This window comes from Mustela putorius, unplaced genomic scaffold (genome assembly GCF_011764305.1).
Source record: "Mustela putorius furo isolate JIRA1106 unplaced genomic scaffold, ASM1176430v1.1 tig00000407_pilon_pilon_pilon, whole genome shotgun sequence".
Classification (NCBI taxonomy): domain Eukaryota; kingdom Metazoa; phylum Chordata; class Mammalia; order Carnivora; family Mustelidae; genus Mustela; species Mustela putorius.
The window spans coordinates 2,773,604-2,786,960 of NW_025421373.1; the positions used below are offsets into that span (position 1 = coordinate 2,773,604).

The 13,357-nt window shown below is 35.6% G+C and overlaps 1 pseudogene; it reads left to right on the plus strand.

Moving 5' to 3' along the window:
- Positions 1 to 9,373: 9,373 nt before the first annotated feature.
- LOC123391904 lies at positions 9,374 to 11,184 on the plus strand (annotated as a pseudogene).
- The last annotated feature ends 2,173 nt before the right edge of the window (positions 11,185 to 13,357 follow it).

Genomic DNA, 13,357 nt, shown 5'->3' on the forward strand with positions numbered 1-13,357 from the left:
CTTCAACTGTCTCATGAGTTAAAAGACAAGGTAAAGATGCTCAAAGTTCAGCTCTAGTCCAAGGGTTAGGCAAATGTATTTTGGGAGATACATATTATTCTTTTTAAAGTCAGCCAAAAATTAAATGACCCATTGGTATGTGTAAGTTACAATTAAAGTGTAATGGTAACAAAATTATCATTAGATTTGTTGTTTTTTTTATAATTCTTTTTTTAAGATTTTATTTTTAAGTAATCTCTATATCCAACATGGGGCTTGAACTCACAACCCTGAGATCAAGAGCTGCATGCTCTGAGCATCCTAATTTTATAATCCCCAATTTGTTAACTTTTAAATGTTGTGAATTTATAATCACTGATTTTTCATATATATTTCTTTTTTTTTCTATGATATTTATGTGCAACAAATCCATAGCCTGCTATAGTCAGAAAGTATTGGTAGGGATCCTCCAAGATGTTAATTTTTAAGGAACAATAATCGACCTCTGTCTGAAGGAAAACTATAAGAAATATCTCTCCATAGATAGCAAATAAGTAGAAGTCACACCTAAGGGTCATTTGTGTTGTACTTTCTCTTGGGGATAAACTTGGTTTTGATAATAAATTTGGTTTTGGTTGCAACATAGGTGTGTCCTTGGCCTTTGTTGATGAACTTAATAATAGTACTTACATGTGAGACTCCTTTACCTTCAGCTGTTAGACACTACCTAAATTTTAACTGAACTCTTATGCTGAATACAAGCTCTAAGTTTTCCTTAAACCCTGTGCTGTTGTTTATTTTTATTCCTAAGATTAAGTATATAATTTAGAAATCTAATCAGATTCCTAGGTATCCCTATTTCCGATGTCCCTTAATGAAATATGGTCTATATATCTTTATTTTCTACTATTGCTTCCCTTTTATATTTGTGAATTTTACATTGCTGCTAAAGTGGGAGAGTGACATCTAGTAGGAGAATCTGCTTAATAAGCCTAAGAATGTGAAATAGCCCCAAAGACCAATATGTAGACTGTCTCAGTACACTTGTTGCCTTGGACACATTTGCTTTGGGTCACTACTCAAGACCTTAAGTGGACTCGTTTCTTTCTTCTTCTTGTTTCTCTGAGAATTGGTTTGATGATTCTATCTACTATGAAGTGGCAGTGAGTAAGACTTACTGATGGAGGCAGCTGGCATTTGGTTAAGATAGAGTCACACGAGATATAAAAGCAACATATTTTTTTTCCAACTGTCTCAGTTCTCACAGGATTTTCTCAGTTGAGTCCTCACCCCTACCCAGGCAAACTCATCTTTATACATATACTCTCATCATCATCCTAAATAGCTTTTCTATCTTTTGAAATTGCACACTTTTACCAACAATAACTTAGCACTGTGATGCCATTTTGAGGAAATTCTGATATGATTTAAACTGTCTAATAGTTGCCTTAGAACAAAAAGGCAACAAAATATCTAACATTTAACAGTCAGCCTTTTTTGATTGGTATGTGGAAAAATCAAAACCTAATTTAGACTCCAAAATGACTTTTCTAAATGATTTTTTTCTGGTGCAGACTAGTGAAACATATGAAAACAAACAAAAAAAATTCAGACAGCTCTATTCTTAGAAACTGTCATCTCAAAGGACCAGCTTTTCCCCCACATTTACTCCTACCTCCAAGATGGAATTTTAATTCAAAATAATAATCCTCTTTCTATCCCCCAGCATACATTTTTAAGGTCAATGATCTATGGTATGCTGTCTTAACACATTGTTGCAAGATATGAAATATACTGTCAAAAAAATCTTTCAAACTCATGAGACTAAGGGGGAAAAATCAGAGGAATGCTGAATTCTTCTGCGAGCTAGTAATCCTGGTCTTCTGAGTTTATAAAATTGAGTACATCATTTAGATGATCTTTTAATAGCCAAAACTTGGATGGAGACAATGACTGGGAAAAGAAATATCCGAAGAAGGACTGAAACTTACATGGATATCTCGGGTTCTGAGAATAGATTTTAAATAGCTCAAGTGATAGGACAAAACATTTTCAAGGAGATTGCAGAAATCTTGTCTTAAAATCTAATTAGACCTAAATTAAGTCTTATAAACAATGAAGTCAGGGTGTCATTAGATACTTCAGAAATTACTTGAAAAATACTTTTAGACAATCTTTGGCTTAAAACCTCGGGATTTTCCCAGTTGAAATATGAGACTGGCCACAGGACATGGAGAGCAAGTACAGAAGAAGATATGGGCAGGCCATTCTAGATTGGTAAATGGCCGATTTAAAAAAGCAGCAGAACTTCCACACTGTAGATCTTCACACCTGCCCACCAGAATTTTAAAAGTTTATACAGAGACTTTAATGGGCTTAAGTCATAGGTACCTTCCAGATGCTCTCAAAACACATTTGTTCCCTTAAGGGTGCATCCAGAAAATAGCTCTCACTGTGGGAACAGTGGGCAGAACAAACATTCCAAGGACAAGGAAGGAGAGAGGAACCTTCTATTACCTTGGTCCTGCTCCTGGGTCATCTAGTGGTCAAGTCTTCTCCATGGTCTTATCCAACAATATTGTTAGGAATAGCACTTGTCAAAGTCAAACAGGCAAGAAAGACTTCACTCAAGAGATTATTGAAATAGGGGAGAGGGACTGAACTCAATACCACTGAAACGAAGGAGTGGAGAATTTTAAGAGCCGGGATGGGGGAAATTGTAGACAACCTGTATTTGCTCATTGACTTTCATCCAGTTTTTAAAAACTTTCAATATCTTCATGACAGGAGATAGTTTAACAACTGAGAGCAAGTTACACACTGAAGTTAGACTCGGGCCATTCTAATGAGACTGGAAGATGGGGAAGGTATCTCCTACAATGTTTACATTTCAAAGAGATGTTTCCCAAGTTCTTGAGGAAGACGTTCCCTGGGCAAGTGACTTCTCAGTGGAGTTATACACTTTTTCAAAGAGCTGAGAATGAATGTGCAATTACAAGTTAATGTTAAGTAAGTGTTTTAAGAAAAGGGAGGTAAGACTGTCTTAGTCTGCTTAGGCTGCTATGACAGAATACCATAGACTGGTGATTTAAACAATTATTTCTCACAACTCTGGAGACTGGGTGGCCCAAGATCAGAGTATTGACAGGTTCTTTTCTTTTCTTTTTAAGATTCTATTTATTTATTTGACAGAGAGAGAAATCACAAGTAGACAGAGAGGCAGGCAGAGAGAGAGGGGGAAGCAGTGTCCCTGTTGAGTAGAGAGCCTGAAGTGGGGTTCGATCCCACGACCCTGAGATCATGACCTGAGCCCAAGGCAGAGGCTCAACCCACTGAGCCACCAGGTGCCCCAACAGGTTCTTTTCATGTTGAAGACACTCCTCCTGGCAGTGCAAATGTCTGCTTTCTTACTGTGTCCTCATATGATGAAGAGAGAGAGAGCTCTAGTGTCCCTTTTTCTTCTAATAAGGGCACTGTCCCTATAGGATTAGGGCTCCAACTTTATGACCTCATTTAACCTTTACCACCTGATCATGGGCCCTATTTCCAAATACAGTTGGGGTCTGGGGCTTAGCTCATCTAAGTCTATAGCTAAACATGTCCAGTATTCCTGATTCTAAAGCAAAATAAGGCTGAGACTCATGGTGGAAAGAAGTAAACAAATAAGAGAACATTGTTTCCTGTGCCAGATCTTGTAATAATCCTGTGCAATATGTCAAACAGTAAAACGATACTCTTGCAGGATCTGAGCGTTTACAGCAAAATTGGGATCTTTCACACTTGCTTGCTTTTTATTGGTGGGCCTTGACAATAGTGTCAAATAAAACTACCTGCCCCCAAATTAAAATACTATTGAAAAAGTACAGTAATTTTCATGAAAATGGTCAGAGGTCTTCCATGGATATAATTTCATAAAAACATAAAGTTGGATTTATTTATTAGGTATGATACACTGATCACTTACTATCATTAATATGTTGAATTTAAAAACAAATAACAAGTGTTAATAACATTCTCAGCATCTCAAATCTAGAATAATTAGACAATATTTTGTTATATTGTGATCTACTATTTCACCCACTTTATCATCATAATGTTACATGCTGCTTTATTTAATTTGATAAATTTTATTTTCTATTAGAGACCAATTTGGAAAGGGATATTTGAAAGAAATATTATGCCTGTGCCTGCATAATACTGACAGCGAATGCCTCCTTAAATTGTGTGCCTTATGTGCCTCGTTTGCCACATTCTAGCCCTGGCCACAGTAAATAAGAGCAAGAACAAGTTTGAGCCCACAAACATGAACGGAAGCACATGGGGACAAGCTGACACCAATGTCAGTTTATTGCATTTTGCCTTGATTTTATGGGTGTCTTGCATCAACCATAGAGCTGAACACATACAGCTGGACCAAGAAACTAAAGGCAGATCCTAGGAAAGGTGATGTATTTACAGGACCAGTAGCTGTGTCATGCTAATAAGATAAACAAGTAGATAAGTAGCAATATATCTGATCTACAAAACAGCTGTCACTTCACTTCTGTCTTTCAAATACCTTGTATAAGAAGTTCTCCAATGACCCATCCGAATGGGAAATTAGCAAGAAAGAGATTTCTGAGAACTGCAGTTTAGACTAGCCAAGTAGACATCTAGCAAAGTCACCCAAGTAGGTTTGATTGTTATTTAATATATTAAAATATCTGTATTTATTAAACAGGTTTGTTTTCTACTTACTTAGAATTTTTTTTTAACATTCTCTATATATTTGGGGGGGTACCTGCGTGGCTCAGTCGGTTAAAGCCTCTGCCTTCAGCTCAGATCATGATCTCAGGGTCCTGGGATGGAGCCCCACATCATGCTCTCTGCTCGGCAGGGAGCCTGCTTCCCCCTCTCTCTCTGCCTGCCTCTTCCTACTTGTGATCTCTCAATGTCAAATAAATAAATAAAATCTTAAAAATAATAAATTAAAAAAATATATATATTTGGTAAAACGAATTACTAGGGATTATTCTCTGAAGGTAATATGAAAATATTTAGAAATAAAGTTTTTAATAAATATTGAAATTTTCTGATTGTTACACTATTTCATAAAATAATTATGAGGATGGAAGATACAATATTTAGGGTTTCGAGATGCTTCATTGGTTATTGTTCAGCTATTTTAACTTACATACAAGTTTTATTTTGCCATTCTGTTGTTTGTCCTTCAAACACTGTCAATTTTTTTTGCAGTTGATATTTTCTGGGAATATAATAAATCAATTTTTAAAAAATTTCTTTCATCTGTGAAAAATACTTTGTCAACTCCAAATTGAAGAATTGTCTTTGAAAAATTACCTCTTATAGTAAGCTGTTAGAATTACATTGTTTTCATGTTCATATCAGCTAGGTAAGATTTGTTCTTTAGTCCATGATAAATATATTTCAGTACTACAAGAATAATAAGGCTTAGATGCTCATTGGTGAAAGAACAAGTATAAATGTATAAGTTTTAGGTTAATTTATTCTGGGTTCACTTACCTTTCCATAGTAGCTTATATTTAAAGATTTTTATTTATTTGACACAGAGAGAGAGAAAGAGAGGGAAAACAGGAAGGGGGAGTGGAAGAGGGAGAATCAGGCTCCCCGCTAAGCAGAGAGCCAGATGTGGGGCTCCATCCCCGGACCCCAGGATCATGACCTGAGTCTAAGGCAGAGGCTTAACAACTGAGTCACCCAGGTGCCACCACAGTAGCTTATATTTAATTTTCATTACATTTATAACCAAACTAGGGTCTACATATTCCTGAAAAATTAAATATTTTGGTGCTCTTACAATATTAAGTGGAGTTAGACTCTGTTGTTAACCCCTGTTATTATGTAGGCAATAGCTAAGCTTAAAATAATTCCACAATATTGTTATGAGTTTCTATGGTGACAAAGAGCTTATATTGATAGATAAAAATAGATGACAAAGTGATGGTGTTTCTTGCATTGTAAAATTTGTTACCATTATCTATAACTTCTTCATCTCATGCATTCTTCCCAGTCTTCTCAAAGTTTATGAAAACTTAAAATAGACTCTTTTGTGGAACTCCATAGGCTTTGCTGGTTAATTTGTTCATCGCTAGTAGTGCTGGAACAACCCATGACACCTAAATGCACTCGCTGGCACACTGTGGGACTGCTAACACATCATTACAGATGCCACTGTTAAGCTTTCCTGGAATTATGTGTCCCAGGGAGCTAATTTATAGGCCTAAAGGATTTAATATAGGTGTTGAGTAAGTTGAATTTGGATTTCCCATAATTGGCAACTGTTAATTGAAATGTATTCTCATTTGTCAGAATAGATAATCAGTTCCAGTCTTCAGCACATTTATTCCACAGTTTTCCCCATTTACTTCCAACATCTTACTAATAACCTTTATATGAATTTGAATGTGGTATTGGCCAGTATGATCTTTCTCTGATGGAGGAACTCTGTGACATGTGGTACATGAAATAATTTTCTGAAAAGGAAAGAGTTTTGTCATTATGGCACAGAAGGGCCATGTTAAATCCTGCATTATTCCTCCCATGAATTTCTTGGGATCATTACTATGTACTGGACCAGTGTCTAAAATCACAAGGGCATCGTTTTCTGGTTATCAGGACTGGAGCACACACCTGAAATGTAGTTAAGTAGTCTTTCTATTTCTATAGTCTTTCTATAGAAAGACTACTTAACTATATATATATATATATATAGGAATAGGAAGTTTCTATTTAACTTTGAGTTTATATCATATAAATATAATTATTATATTATTATATATTTATAGTAACATAAATTTATATTATATTATATGATATATAAATCCTACTTCATCAGAACATTCAATGATATTTTTCATTCTATTGGGAGAATACTAAAATTTCATGAGCTATTTCTTTCTAGGTATAAATATTGAAAGTGATCAAAGTCTCTTAAGGCGGACTTACATGGGAGGAAATTAAGTGACTCTTCTGAATCAATTAATTCAATACTAATAACAACCATGTGATATTGGTACTATTAGTATTCTCATTTTATAGAGAAGAAAAGCAAAATAAAAGGAGGCTAACTTTGAATTTGGACTTTTACGAACTTCTCTCTATTCCTTTCCAGAAAGAGCAAAGTGTGAATTTTAACTGCTAGTAGCTAGGAATTCCTATGAAGAACTCTGTGCAGTAGTGACCCCCTAAATAGGTAACCGGAAAGTTTCTTGATCAAACAAACTAATTATTAACCCAACACAGGTTTGATGAACGAGGCCTTGATAGAAGCTTAGTAAATCTCAGAAGGGGGAGGACAGTGAAATATATTTGAAGAACTTTTAGGGTCTGCGTCCCATCAAGATTCAGGTCTATGGATGTGGGATACTAATTGGGGCTAGGAATATTGTGACATAAAAGTTTAGAATTATGAGCAAAGACAGGAAATAATCTTAAGTTTTCTGATAGTCAAATACTTGTTCAGGTGAACAAAAATTTTCCTTTTAGGAGATCTATTTGCTGAAATGAGCAAATTACATTGGCTTATAGGATTTTCCTGAATCAAATACAAAATCTAATTACTGGTCTTTAGCCTTAAATTTTTGACCAATAATGTCTAGGGAAAAATGTCAAGAAGAGTCAAAATAGTAGGAGGGTGGGTTCAGTTCTCAGTTAAGATTGCTAAGCAATTATATTAATGCAAGTAATTTCAATTCTCAATACCATTCTCAAAAAGGAAAATTCTCATCATATGAATGAATTATAAAGACTTATAAAAAAACCTTTGTAAAATATGTTTCAAGATTTTTAGGGTGCTTAAGTTTAGAGGAATCAGTTCATTGATCTTGCATCAAATGAAAAATCCTATTAATTTGGGCTTCACAATTACTACATTGCTGCTATGGATAATTTTCCAATGTGGAAATAACTCCTATTATGTTATATAAGACTATTCTGTCCAATACAATAGCCACTCGCCACACATAGCTATTTAAAGTTGAATTTTACTTAATTCAAATTTAGAAGCCAATTCCTTAGTCATGATAAACATACTTTAAATGCTCAATAGTCACCTGTAGCTAGTGACTATCATGTTAGACAACTCAGAATTATAGACCATTTCTATCATCAAAGGAATTTCTATGGTACAACATTGATCCAAGATAATTCTTCATATTCTGAGAGCTGATTTAGAATATATTCAGCTTTTACAAATCATAATTGTTATTTCTGGGCTTTTAGAACAGTAGTCTTATATATTGAATAGGATCAAGGCAATCATATTGTCATGTAGTGGCATTTTACATTAATTATTATTTTTCATGTAAATTGACAATGTGTTGTGCATTGATTGCAATTTTGTATCAAACTCCTATTGGTCTATCAATTTTTCATTTCACTATTTTTTGATAAAAAGCTATTAGGGGCAGTAGGGCATATATACTTTTTTCTTAATGGTTCATTGAATGTTCATTAGATATTTATGGGCACACTAAAAATAATACCACTGAGTCATTTCTGGGAAATGTAAAAATACATAAGAAGAATGCCATCATGAGCTATAAAATTTTAATGTATATTAAAATTAAACACCTATGACTTCATAGTTTTACTGTATTCCATGATAAAAAAACAAAAAGCAAGATTTACAAGTAGTTGATTACACATAATTTCTTTCAGAACAGAATAATTTAGATGGAATTATAAGGGAACAATTAGCAACTTGATTTTTGACTATGAACTTGTTCATTGCTGATATTTAACTAAACTTGAACATTTTGAAGTTCCCAGATAGACCATCTGATGAAGGCATTAGAGGGACTTTTTGGTCTGAGTCTGGACTAATAAATTATCACCAGTTCTTATTTCTTTTTTTTTATGAAATACCTTGAAATAATAAATAACTAAACGTTGCCATTAAACTTCAATGAGTCAAGTACAATAAATTAAGAAACCAATGCAATAAATTATGAATTCTGTCACATATACATGCATGCTTTCTTCAGCTCTGAATTGGTTTGTAGGGCTAACATCAAGGAGTTCTGTTCTTACATTTTGAATAACATCTCCATAAACCGAGCATCTGAAATTTATTGAGGATGTTTTCCTTGATTTTTAGTAATTCCAAAATTTCACTTTAGTGCCTTTTTCTTTTTTTAATGATCGCAGTAGAAACGTCTGACTCCTACTGTCTAAGTTGGTGAAAGTAGAGACATCTCCCCCCAGTGTTCCACTGTGCTCACCAAAATGACAGATGTTCTAAGATCTTGCAGATGAATTTATCTTGAGCTTTTTAATGGAAATTCTCCAATCTCTTATTAAAAAACAAACCCCCCAAAACACCACAGAACAAAAGAAACCTTCTCCATCACAGCAAATTGTTCGTTCAGCAAGTATGCCTTCCTGGGCCATGCAGTGCACCTGCACAATGCAGGTCACTCTGGTCCCCAACCCCACAGCCCCTCCTCAACCGGCCAGCAGCTCATGGTCTAGACTCCACACCACTTTGTTGTTCTCAGCCACCAGTCAGCCCTACAATGCTAGAGTCAGCGTCTCTGGCAGCTTGTTCAACAAGATCAGCAAGGACACCCACCACAAGAAGGAGCTGAAGTTCTTCCACATAACTGAGGGGCTGATTCAGAAACTTCTGACCCTGAAGGAAGCATTTGCCCCTTCTGTGAGTCCTTGTTGCTCACATTGGAGGATGCTGACTTTCAGCTTAAACTCATGCTACTTCTTGTGGGCCAGTGCAGTACTGGCAGGGCCACCTTCATCTGGCACCTGTTTGAGCAGGACTTCCCAGGAACTCCCATCTGGCCTTGCACACCACTGACTCCTTCATTGTGGTGGTACACGGGCCTCACCAAGGACATGTTGCCCAGCTACATGCTGGTGTGGATGTGCGGTGCCTCTTGTGCTAGCTCAACACTTTTGGCATGGATTCTTGGGCAGGTTCATGTGTGCTCACTGCCCAACCCAGTGCAGGACAGCATATGCATCATGACATATCCAGGGTGCTGTCTGGAAAGAAGTAGTGCATCAGCAGAGGTTACGACTTGTGGAGGTCCTGGAGTAGGTCGCAGAGTGTATCAACTCCATCATACTGCTTTTTGAAACCCTTAAGCAGACATCTTTGAAGAGTTCTCAAAAGTCATCATGGCCCTAAAAATCAGGAGGACAAGATTTGGGCTCTGGTGAGCGAGGTCTACCACATAGAGACCCATCAACTCACACTGGCCAGGGGAGCCTCTTGTGGACCTTGGGAAAGATCAACACCCTTGAGGTAGTCAACTACTTTTGCTTTCACCTGCTTCCAGTCCCTGACAACCATTGGCTCTCCTAGGCCAGGGAGCAGAGCCTATTAAAAGAAATCCAGTCTCTGCCCCCACATACTGTCCTCAGAAAACTCAAAGAAAGTAGGTGTGGCTGGCCAACATCCATGCCTACCTACATCATTAGTTCCCTCAAGGAGGAGATGCCCAATGTTTTCAGTAAAGAGAACAAAAAGAATAGGTGAACAACCTGGGAGAGGCCTACCAGAATATTGGGTGGGAATATCAGATATGCCCAGTGATTTCCCAAGCCTCTTCAAAATGCAAGAACTCCTGAAGACCCAGGACTTTACTAGATTCCAGGCCTTGAAACCCGAACTGTGAGATGTGATGGTTGACATGTTAACCAACAATATCCCCAGGTTGATGGTAATGGTTTTCCAGAGGCATCCTTGATGCCGTCCAGGCTGTGAAGGGCAGTGCCTTGACTGGTGGTATTAACAGGCTTGTTTAGGCAGGAATACAGGAAGGGGTTGGCAAGTTTATTAATGACATAGAGTGGACTTGTCCACCTACAACAATATATACTATCTTCTAAACACTGTCACCTGTCAACAGCAAGATAATGACTAGGTAATTACTACCAGTGCCACAAGAGACATGGTGACATCCAAGTTGCCCGATATGTGCTGGGGAAGGTCTGGAAGCTGGTAGATTGGACTAGAGCAGGCTAGTGGATGAGGAATTTGTATGAAACAACAACTTCATTAAATTCACACTGGAAGACCACAAGCTACCTACTGATATACCCCCAGACCTGATCCCAGCCTACAAATGGAGGCAGGGAGTGACTGGCCATATTTCGGGTTCCCGTGTTCATCTTGTCATCTCAACGCCTGGCCAGGAAAAGGTTGAGGAGGGAAAGTGTCACTAGTTCTCATTCTACATAAAGACAGAGCAGATGCTTCTTCAGTGTTTAAAAAGGTAAAAAGAAAAAAATCATAACATAAGAGTACTGAAATAATATCTTAATATCTACTTACTACTCACTTGAAATTAGTTCACGATGAGCCAGTTACTCCATTAAGCTCTTCAAAATAGATACTGTCTTTTCATAGTTACTGAAGCTCAGTGAGAAAAGTTATGTCAAATTTTGGTTATAGGATTCTGAATCTCAGTAAGATACAACTTTGTAAGGAATTTATGGTTAATACATGGTAGAAACAAATTTCAAATCTGAATTTCAAGTATCCTTGATTTCTAAAACAATGTTTTTTAGTTCCAGTTATTATATCCATCTTCAGGAAATTTAATACTTCACATCTGTTTAGCAAGAACTATCATTGCCTCCATAATTAAGGCTCTTCTTGTCAAGCCATCTTAATACTCTTCTTACCTCAAGCAGTCTTATTGCATGCTTATAGATCTATTTTTTATAATCAGTTTTGCTGTTTGGGAATTTCACATAAAAGTGCATTCTTTTGCCTGGCCTCCTTCATGCAACATGTTCAATGTTCTTGGGATTCTTCTTCGTTGTTGCCTGTATTATGGTTGATTCCTTTTTATTGCTAAAAAAATTCCATTACATAAATGTGCTACAATTTGTTTATTCTACCTCCTATCCATAGATTACTTCCAAGTTTTGACTATAAATAATTGATTATTTGGGGCTGATGATGGGTAAGTTTGATTGTAAAGGGACTTGAAGGAACATTTAGAATTATGCAATTAGCTATGCAAGTGCCTACATTCAGATGCACTTTAATGTCTGTAAATAATATCTCAATAAATTTAATAAAATATCTGTTCTTTATATGGTGATCAGAATGAGTTGTAAATATCACATATAGGACTCTTCCACTACTTTTATTTCCATGCACTTCAGTTATTTCCTGTATTTTTCAGGAAAATATGAAGTTTCTTAGAACTTACACTCAAGCCTTTTCTGCTCTCATTACCAAAGATTGCCTATCTTACCTTCTAACTACCAGCTTTCTAACTTGATCTTCTTACAATACTTTTATGCTCAAATAACAAATATGTTTACTTTCTTGCACATGCTACAGTAATTTAGACATTTCCTGAAATTCTCTCTATTTTATTCTGTATGTGCTATCTTTATTACGCCCACACATACACTGTCAGCATCACCGCTAACACAGTCAACAGAACCAACAATTCTACCACTCTGCACACTAAGTAATTATAATTCTCATTCTTCAGATTTGGATCAGGTATCATCTCTATAATCTCCATGGTTTGACGACACCTGAAACTAATGCAACAGTGTTATGTTAACTATACTAAAATTAAAATTTTAAAAACAAGAAAATAAAAACAATCCAGCAATTTGGATAAGTTACATCTTCTTAGCTATTTTATTCCCTTTACTTTCTTAAAATTTATACAATTGCATTGAAATTATCTCATAATTTTCTCATATGATTATACTTTTCTTCAGATTTAAGCATCTTAAATAAGTATAATTTTATATTCACCAAGTAACTCATAATGTTTTGTAAATAGTAAAAAAAATATATATTGAATTAAATTCAGCTGAAATAAGTAAGGAATATTTGTTTTAAATATAATAGCTTCCTCATAGCTAAAACAATTTGAATGAAATTCTGGCTTCATTACACAAACATATGGTTGAAGATATTCTCTGTGTATGCCTAAATTCTCTTTTACACATCAATCTGTTATTATTTTATCACATTTTCATGTCATAAATACTTTGTCTAACTTTTTCTTCTCAATTAAATTAATTTTTGACACAAACGTAGCATTTGCCTTTAAGAAAACCTAATCCTATATAAGATAATTTGCCACTTAGATCAACAAACTTCATTTTGCTATGAATTTTCCTTAGTTTGATTTAATGTGGCAATAAAAATATTCTAATACATTCATAATATAGATAACCAAGCCATTTTTTTCTCTTTTCCAGAATAGATTAAATTAGTGGATTAGAATCTAAGGTACATTGTATATATCTTCATAAAGAACTTCTTTAAGACTGATAAAAGAGAAAGAACTTAAATTGATAAAATTATATTTCTCATAGTCTTATATATTTCAGAGAGAAAGAATCCATAGCACTGATG